Genomic DNA, 10,253 nt, shown 5'->3' with positions numbered 1-10,253 from the left:
GACACTGCCTCTATGAAAAATTTGAAGATTAGCCAGGCACAGTGGCACACACCTGTAGTCCCAGCTACTGATGTGGTTGAGGTGGGAGGATCGCTGAAGCCCAGGCTGCAGTGAGCAGTGATCACGCCACTGCATTCAAGCTCAGGCAACAGAGTGAAACCTCAACTCAAAAAAAAAAATTTTTTTTTCCCTCTGGATATAGAATTCTATTGATCAGTTTTTCCTTTTGGTACTTCTATTATGCCTCTCCATTGTCTTTTGGCTTGCATATTTGTTAGGAGAAGTGTGTTGAAATTCTTATCTTTGTTCCTCTAAATGCACTGTTAGTGGCTTCTCTGCCTGTCTTTAAGATTTCTCTTTATGTTTCATTCTCATTATTTTTACTGTGATGAGTCTAGGTGTAGGGGTGTAGGGGTGTGTGTGTGTGTGTGAGAGAGAGAGGGCGAGAGATTTGTTGTTGTATTTATCCTCATTGGTATTCACTGAGCCCCTTCATCTGTAATATATTGCCTTTCATTATTTTGGGAAAACTCTCAGTCATTATTATTTCTCCTTCTTTACTCTTTCTCTCCTCTCTGTGGAAATCCAATCACATGAACATTACACCATTAGATATTATCCAATTCTTGGATAATCTATTCTTTCTTTTCACATTTTTTTCTGTTTATGCTTCACTTCAGATAATTTTAGTTGTCTTATTTTTAAATTTACCAATTACCTTATCTTCTGTGTCAACTCTTTTGATAAGCTTCTGTAATAAAGAAGGTTGGGCCAGCAGCAGTGGCTCACACCTGTAATCCCAGCACTTTGGGAGGCTGAGGCAGGTGGATTGCTTGAGCTCACGAGCGCAAGACCAGCCTGGGCAAAAAATTTAATAATTAATCAGGCATGGTGGTATCTGCCTGTAGACCTAGATACTCAGGAGGCTGAGGTAGGAGGATTATCTGAGCCTGAGAGGTCGAGGCTGCAATGAGCCATGATCACATCACCGTACTCCAGCATGTTGACAGAGAGAGACCCCCATCTCAACAACAAAAACAAAACAACATACTCTATCTTTTTTGATGTTTGATTGTTGACAACTTTTGAGCTTCATACCTTCCTTTTCATTCTTCCCCACAGCTGTGCAGGCTGAGAGGAAAACACAAGTGCTCTTTCCTTTGGTGCTGATGGGAGGTTCATATACAACACACAAGCCACAGCCCAAGGGCAGAAACCATCACGTTGCTCCTGCCACTTATCCAACATAAAATAAACTTATTGTTACAAAGTAAAAACTACCATAAAATAAAATCCACCATGAAAACTTACCATAAATCTTTCTCATTATGTAAGTAATAAACATTTCATGCGCCCTTTGTATGTGCATAGTATCACCAGTCAGGGCATCTGAACAAAATTTTGGATAAGGATTTATGGGCTTCTAATACTAATCCTTTTTATCTGATTTTTTTTAATTTTGAGCATTTTATTTAACTCCTTTTTGTACTTTCTGTCTCTGCTGAAATTCCCCATCATGCGTGTTGCTTACCTTTTCTACTATATCTTTTAATATATTAGTTATAGTTATTTAAAAGTTGCTGTATACTAACTGCAACATCAGGGCCATCTCTGAGTCTGGTTCTGTTGATTGCTTTGTGTACTGACAATTTTGTTTATTTCATAATTTGAATGGCATCCCTCACATGTAGAAGAAAAACAGGCTGCGCAAAGTAGTATTTAACCTGGAAATGGGCATGTCTCTTTTTTGTCAGGCATTTAGTCTGGGGTTAATCAGGCACTGGGCTGAATTTTCAATTCTTTGTCATTGTTGGAGACACCTTCAGTAAAACACAGACTTCAAATTCCTCCAACAGAGAGTGATGTTACTTAGTGCTTAATGTGGGATCTAAGGTGCTCAAGGGTTTTTCTCAGTGTTTCTGCTCCATATCAGCTTTTGGTAGTCCCAGTTCACCTGAACAACACAGGGGTCTCTTTCAAGGCCCTGGCTTCAACCCCAGAATTAGAAACCTATTGCTTATTACTCAGTATTGGACTTGTATTAAAGGCAGGATTTTTTTCTCCATTACCAGAGTCCAGACTATGTCTTAGGCAGGCTTTGTTTGCCTGGGCCTATGATATCAAACTTTCTGGGCTATCTTCATGCAAACTCTAATTTGTATCTTTAAGAGTGTTTTCTATTGCTCCCCCTGTGATATCAGTGTAGAATCATGTGGCTAGGAACTTTTGTTCCTATGCCTCCTTCACAAGCAGTGTTTCTTTATCTGAGTCCAGAGTGAAAGAGTTTTCTGCTCTCCCCCAGAGCAGGCAGTCTTGTCCTTTACATTCCCCACCAGAAACAGTGCATCTTTACCTCGTCTCTTGGAGAAAGGCGGTTTTCTGCTCCTCACCAAGCAGCCTTTGCTTCATAAAAGAGAAAGGTCCAGGCAAATGAGTGGGTTTTATATATAAAGGATCTCTCTCTGCTCACCTGCCTTGCTCCCAGTGTTTTCCATGAGAATCCAGTGCAGACCCATGGGAAAGAGCTTGTAAATGTGTACAGACTTCTCTTGTATCTGCAGCTTCCAGTTAATCTAAATTATCATTGTAGCCCAGATTTGACCTTTAGTATTTTTTTTTTATTTCAGCATCTTTTTTCTAAACGATTTGTGTGTCCTTTTTTCCCCCAATTGTCTGTTTGATTACAGTGTGAGGGCAAGTCTGAAATCAGTTTCTCTGGCGTGGCACAGACAGGTGTTTCTTCAATTTGCTATTATTTTTAAATGTACATAGAGTAATGTGGCATTGACTGATTAATATGGTGAGATGGAACTTCCTTATTAAAAGTCATTCTTTTCTAGATTATACCCAGAACACTTTTGAAATCTTTGCCAGATTTAGAAAGTCATGAAAATTTCTTCAAGAGACTGTTTGTAGTTCGTATTTTACTTTTTAAAGCTAGAATTTATTTCAAATTCTTCATGAAATTGAATGATCCGAAAGGGGCTAAACTGTAACTCTCTTACAGTGGGTAAGGAGAAAAAAAAACCTTCAAAAATCACTTGTAAAGTCTCCCTTTGAAGGATAAAGCATTTTTGACTCTCTGACAATGGCCACCTTCAGAACCATTGCTATGTTTTGAATGTTTTTCCTCTCCAAAACTCAGGTTGAAACTTAATCTTCAACATGGCAGTAGTGAGATGTAGGGCCTTTAAGAGATGACGAAGTGGTGTGAGGGCTCTGCCCTCATGAACGAATTAATCAATTCATGGATTAATGGGTTAATGAATTAATGGGTTACCATGGAGTGGGCTGGTAGCTTTATAAAACGTGGAAGATAGACCTGAGCTAGCATGCTCAACCCTCTCACCATGTGATGCCCTATACCACTTCAAGACTCCACAGAGTTCCTCCCAGCAAGAAGGTCCTCACCAAATGCAGCCACTCAACCTTGGACTTCTCAGCCTACATAACTATAAGAAATAAATTTGTTTTCTTTACAAATTATCAGTTTCAGGCATTTTATTATAAACAACAGCAAAAGGACTAAGACAACCATGGACTCATTAAGAATAGCCTTGCTGAGGAGGGTTAAATAACCCCGCTATTTAATGGAAAATTGATATAAAATCACTTAATTTGAAAGATTTAGAAAGAAAAGCATTCTGATCCACTGGTAAGTAACAGAAAGGGAAATCCAGCACCAGGCAATCCCTGGAACATAACTTTAAACTGAGCGCTAAGGCTGAAGCCTCAGAGCCTCAAGCATGGGACTCCCTACTCTGAGCATTGGATAAGCATAGCCAGACAGCCTTCATCTGTGCTCCATTTTGCAGCAAGAACCCACAATAGTCATAAATTAACCAGACCCCAATTCTCTTTCCACAGGAGAATGCTAGGCAAATCCCTCTGTAGGATTGTGTAACTAGATTATAACAGTAAGTCTTGTGATTCTTCAGGAAGTCTTGATTTGCTGCTATAACAGAAGTAGAGGCTCTAGTGGTTAATTCAAAATATAAAATTATATGACCATATTTGTGCATCACAACTACAGCACACATCATATTACCTATAGACTTGAGTAGTCATAGTGAGGATGTCATAAGGAAAGAGTTTCTCTAGTGTATTTTTATCTACTTAAAAAAAAATCACCTGACCACAGTGGCTCATGCCTATAATCCCAGCACTTTGGGAGGCCAAGGCAGGATGATTGCTTAAAGCCAGGAGTTTGAGACACGCCTGGGCTGCATGGCAAGCTAATACAAAAAAATTAGCTACGCATGGTGGTGCAGGCCTGTAGTCCCAGCTATGGGGGGCTGAGGCAGGGGGATCTCTTGAGGTCAAGAGTTCAAGGCTGCAGTGAGTTGTGGTCATGCCACGGCACTCCAGCCTTGGTGACAGAGTGAGACCTTGCCTCAAAAAACAAAAACAAAAAATCATTCAGTTAACACAACAAATTCTGTACTATCTTTAGTAGTTCACTACAGAAAGTTATCTTGTAAGAGTTAGCTTTCGGAAATATCTAACTTTCTAAAGTAAAAAATGTATAATTACATGCAGTACAATGATGCTTATCATGGTATTCTATTTTTTAATTTCTGTGATTATTTTAGCAATGGGTCTGTCTGTACTCCCTGTTGATTTTTTCTTTAAAAACGCTTCTAAAACTTAATGCTCAGATCCCTGTCAACTTTAGTGAGAAAAAGCTACGTAGCGTGGATAGATTTTCTTGCATTTCACTTGTGTGTAAATGACTTCATTGAGCATCACGGTTTTTAAAGGATGAATGGAAAAAGGAATTCAATGATGTTTTGCATAATCTTAATTTGGCAAAAGAGTGTTGCAAAAATGGCACAGAACAGTAATACTGTTTTAAAATAAGACTCTGATCAATAAAATTAGCATCAGTATATTAGATACTCAGAAGAAAAATGTAAATCAGATTTCCAACATTTGCCCTGTTTCAACTCTGTGCTTATTATTTTCAAATGTTTGTCTCTTGTCTCGATATCATCTCTGAGTTTCAAATTTATATGTTCATATGCCTACTTGGTATGAGTACTTAGGTATCTAACAGAGACCCTAAATTTAATGTGTCCAAAACAAAACTCTCAGTTTCTACTCCTGCTCACACTAACTCAATTGGTTTTTCCAACAGTCTCCTCCATGGCCCCTACTTGCCCAAGCTAAAAACCCAAGAGTCATCTCTCAACTTTGTAGTGGACACCATTTGACATGAAACTATTCTCTGCATCATGTTTGGCACTCGGTTGCCTCATTTGTTAACCCTAAAAATGTTCAAATCCAATTTGAATTCTTTATTGAAGGGTAACAACAGAGTGAGTCCTCTTCTAATAATGAGGAGATGATTTCCCATTTTCAAGACCACAGTCAGGTTTAAAGGCTCTTGTCCCCCATTAATTCTATCAAACTCCCTTAGCTAAGTCAAGGCATTGCTTTAGTAGCACCAACTTGGTAGCTTAAACAATAGAAATTTACTATTTCACAATTATGTAGTCCAGAAGTCCAAAATAAGTTTTACTGGGCCAAAATCAACATGTCAGCAAGGCCACCCTCTCTTCAGATGCTCTAGCGGGAAACCTGTTCCTTGCCTCCTCCAGCTTCTGGGAATTGCAGGTGTTCTTTGGCCAGTAAATGCTTCACATTTGGAGTGAATGCTTCACTGTAGTCTCTGCCTCTGTTGTTACCATTGCTTTCCCCTCATCTGTCTGTGTCAAATCTCCCTCTGGATGAAAGAGTTTCTTTATGCCCTTTTATAAGGATACTTGTGATTGCATCTAGGGCCCACTCAGACAATCCAAAACAATCTCTGCATCTCAAAATCCTTACTTTAATCACACCCACAAAACTCCTTTTTGCCACATAAGATAACACTTATCTGTTCCAGGTATTAGGATGTGGACATCTTCTGGAAGAGGGCATTATTCAGCCTACCAAAATCATACAGTACGTATTTCAGACAGTGACTTTAAACGTATCACTGATTGGATGAAGAGATAGAGGATCTGATTACAAATCCAACTCCAGTCATTTATTTGCACATCTAGAAGTTGAACTGATGCCATCTTCTCCTAAATAGTAAATAAGAATAGAATCCTTACAATTTTTTTCCCAACCTGTCATCACCATTTATTATTACCTACAAGACAGTTACAAATAATTAGTGCTTATATTAACACCTACAAATAATATATTCTTTCTGGATTATTCCAAGACTTGTCAGCTGCTTGTCACTGAAGACATGCATTTGACAGTTTCACCCAATTAGTTAAAAATCATATTTGTCTTTTCAAAAGAATGTCTCACAGTTAATCTTTTTTGTTGATTTTCTACTGTTTTTAGAGAGGAGAATTGTACTCCAGATATGGTTTCTTATACCACCTTTCTTTTATGATATTCAGGGAACCATAGTGATTTATTTTTATTTCTAGTCATTTTGTGACCAGATTTTTCAGATGTCCATATTTGAAAGACAACAGTTGAAAAGAGGCTCTTTTTAAGACCTGATCATTAAGTTTAAGGTCATGGATTGAGAAAGTTCAGTTTAGTGAAAAGATCCCAAAGTTTGTAATCATAGAATCAGGGTTTCTGTTCTGACTCTGCCATTCCCTCAGCTCAAGGCCTTTATCTGCAAAATGGGAGTTGTTATAATAAAACCCACAAAACAAGTTGTTAATACAATTAAAGTAAATAAGTATATTTTTGGAACTGTAAAATACAATTCAAGTTATAATTATGGTCATCTGAGATGCGCCTCATAGATTTTTTTGAAATAGGGTGTTATTTCAAATGTCTCTGTTTATTAATTTATACTTAATCATTCATTTAACATCTACAGAGTAGCTACTATATGTCAGATGCTTTTCTTTGTGCTAGGGTAACACAGTAATGAATAAAGCAACTAAGTCATTGCCTTAATGGCACCTGTGTTCTAGTAGAGACCATTAAATGCTAAAGCCCTATCTTTAGAGGCTATTGCTAAGAAACTTACCCTTTCAGATGTCTGTTCTATTCTGGCTTATGGGGAAGTCCTACATGCACTCATTTTTTTATACACTCAACAAATCATTGTGCATCTACAATGTGTCAGGATTGTTATAAATGCATTTATCAAAATGACAGTCCCTTAAATGGTTTAATCCAGTAGGTGAAACAATAAACTGGCAATGATACCAGAAAGGGAACAGAAAGAGTACAGCATTCTATAGGAGCTCCTCAAGACAGCATCCAGCCCAAGGCAGGAAGTCTTGTCCTCTCAGAGTTAATAATATCTAAGCTGAGTCTTAACAACTAACAAGATTTGTGAGGGAGCGGTCAGAGACATTATGGCAGATAACTATCAAGATCAGCAGTTAATGTGGGCTTCGGGGCAGTCCCAGGTGAGAACATTGTGGCTTGTGTCTATTCAATTGCAGGGCATTCAAATAATATCCTCCACAAATTTTAAAAGGATTCTCTTGCCCATCCTCCCCAATAATAAAGTACAGTTGCCCCCTCAGTATCCATGGGGTTCCACGATCCCTGCAAATACCAAATCTGTGGATGCTCATCTTATATCAAATATATTTGCGTATAATCTATGCACATTTTCCCATATACTTTAAATTATCTCTAGATTACTTATAACATCTAATACAATGCCTACACATCACTTCATTTGCTTGGATTCAAAGTAGTTCTTCGTGCAAATTCAAATTTTGTTTTTTGGAAATTTGTGGATTTTTAAAAAATATTTTTGATACCCAGTTGGTTGAATCCACAGATGCAGAACCCACATATACAGAGGGCTGACTGTGCTTAGTGATCTCATTTTTACATTCCTTATTATCAGTATTTGATCACTGTTTGTTGACGTGCTAAGGAAATGCCCTCTTTATATTCTCTCTAATTGGAGAACTGAATGGGGAGTAAAAAAAATTCCCAATTGGCTAGGTTGGAAGGGCCTTTTTGAAACTAACTTTGCTTGGTAAGATCAGGCAAGTTTTTCACTGCAGAACTGGCTTTGACATTTGTCTTGATACATGCTTCTAAGTAACTGGCCTATAGTTTCTTATAATTCCCTTGACTAATAATAGAAACCTAACTAGGGCAGAGCTAAGAATGCTGATGGAGACTAAATAGATTCAGCTGTGAGTTTTGGCAGCAGTAGGGACTAGGCCTCAAACTGGCCAATTCTGGCACTATTGACTGATCAGGTATTTTTTATTTCCAATTTAGCCACTTCACCCTATTACTTGGAAAGCTGCTGACTGGGCTTGTATCCTTGGTGCTATTAATTGAGCTGAATATTTATTTGGGTAAAATATTAATACTATTTTTGTATCTTTGCCCCAAACTTATTTTTGAATACTTTGAAAAAACCATTGGATGATTCTTCAACCTAAATTAGACATAACCTTTCATGCTGCAAAAAGCCAGATATTGTTGTAAAATGGTCTGTACAGTGACTAAATTTCTATATAACCAAAGCTTATTTTGCATTATGTCTGGGTTTTAAGTTATATGGTGGTCTTCCAAATTAAATTTTTTTTATGATGGTGTGTGGTTCTATCGCCCTTTCATGAGCAGTTTATGTTGTATTGAGAATTCTCGAGACTGTGGTGTTGGTAGAAATCTGACAGTTTTATTCCCTTGCTCACAAAGAGGGCATTGTCTCCTTTTTTATGGGAACATTGGTGGTGATTACCCACTGGATTGCTGTCTGAATGTAAAACATGCCTTTATTATGACTTCTGGCTTTTGTGAAGGTGTCATCTTTTGATTCAGACTCAAAGGGCTGGACCAAGGTAGTTAAACTTGACAATGAATTTTTGAATAAATTACTAACCCCATAAAGTATTCAATGATGGAGGTGGTTCTATGACAGGATACCCCCCTTTTCTTCTCTGTGGAGATGACTGTTATCCCTTCATTTGAAGTATTAAAAATGGCCTTGGTTGTTTGGGTGATTCATCATGAAAAGAATTGGTTCTTAGTGTTACTTCCATTACCTCTCCTCTATCATCCATAGGCTCGACACCTCACATTTTACTGGTATAATTTTCCCCATCCAGACTTCCCCTGAAATCACTCTGATTAGGTTTCTTTTTCAACTGAGTGCCTTATTTTCCCAAGGGGATTTAAAATTTTCCTCCTATTGACATAGTGCACCAAGAACGATGGTGCCAAAGCACAGGGCTCTTCACACAATTTTTTTTTAATGCAGAACATATTTGTACTAGGGAGACAGCTACAAAAGCCTATAGGTAGTTCTAGCATTTGGAGGAAACAAAGCCTTTGGCAAAAACCATCTGATGAAATGCCAACACTGAAAAGCTGTATTTCCACCAAGTAAAATTTAGCATAGTGCCAGTAATAAGGGCACTGAAGCAAGAATCAGCGATGCCATGGTAGAACAAAATGGAACAAGAGCAACGTAAGATATGTGGAGGTGGGTTTAAGATAGAGGACAGTTCTTTTAGGCCCACTAGTTAATGGTTATCACCTGTTCCCCTCTGAGGAGAAAGTGGAAATTTATATCAGCTCTTATCATATGTCCTTTAGTTTTTTGTATATGGGTATGTTCATTTCCATTTGATGCTGTCATAAATTACCACAAACTGGGTTGCTTGAAACAACATAACTTTGTTATCGAACAGCTCTGGAGATTGAAAGTCCATGGCTTTGTTCCTTCTAGAAGCTGTGGGAAGGACTCCCCTTCCTTTTCAATTGCAGCTTCTGGAGGCTGCCCACATTCCCCCATCCTCTGTTTCACTCTCCACATCTTCCTGTCTGATTATGACTCTCCTGGGTCCCTCTTTTAAGAATGCTTGGGATTACACTGGGTACACCCAGATAATGCAGGATAATTTCCCCATCTCAAGGTGCTTAACATAATCACATCTGCAAAGTGCTTTTTCCACGTAAGGTAACAAACTCACAGGTTCCAAGGATTCAGATGTAGATATCTTTGAGGGGCCATTATTCAGCCTAACATGGGGGTAAACTCTCAGCAGTTCTTTTCACAGATTGAGTGTTAGGAATAGTCCACAAATCCTTCAGGTTATCTTTATAGTTTAGTGTGTCTCTACCTGACTCAGATTCATCTGTGGCACCCAGGAGTCAAATCTGAGTAAGCAACATCCTACACAAAATTGTCTAAGTCGGATTTCGTTTTATATATAACCCACGTGTGCTACATAGTACACAATATATTCCTTCATTCAAGTCACTAGTATAAATTTTGAACTGGATAATGTCAAAGACAGAGCCAT

Source organism: Pan troglodytes, chromosome 2 (assembly GCF_028858775.2).
Source record: "Pan troglodytes isolate AG18354 chromosome 2, NHGRI_mPanTro3-v2.0_pri, whole genome shotgun sequence".
In the NCBI taxonomy this organism is placed as follows: Eukaryota; Metazoa; Chordata; class Mammalia; order Primates; family Hominidae; genus Pan; species Pan troglodytes.
Note: the sequence above shows the minus strand (reverse complement) of the source record.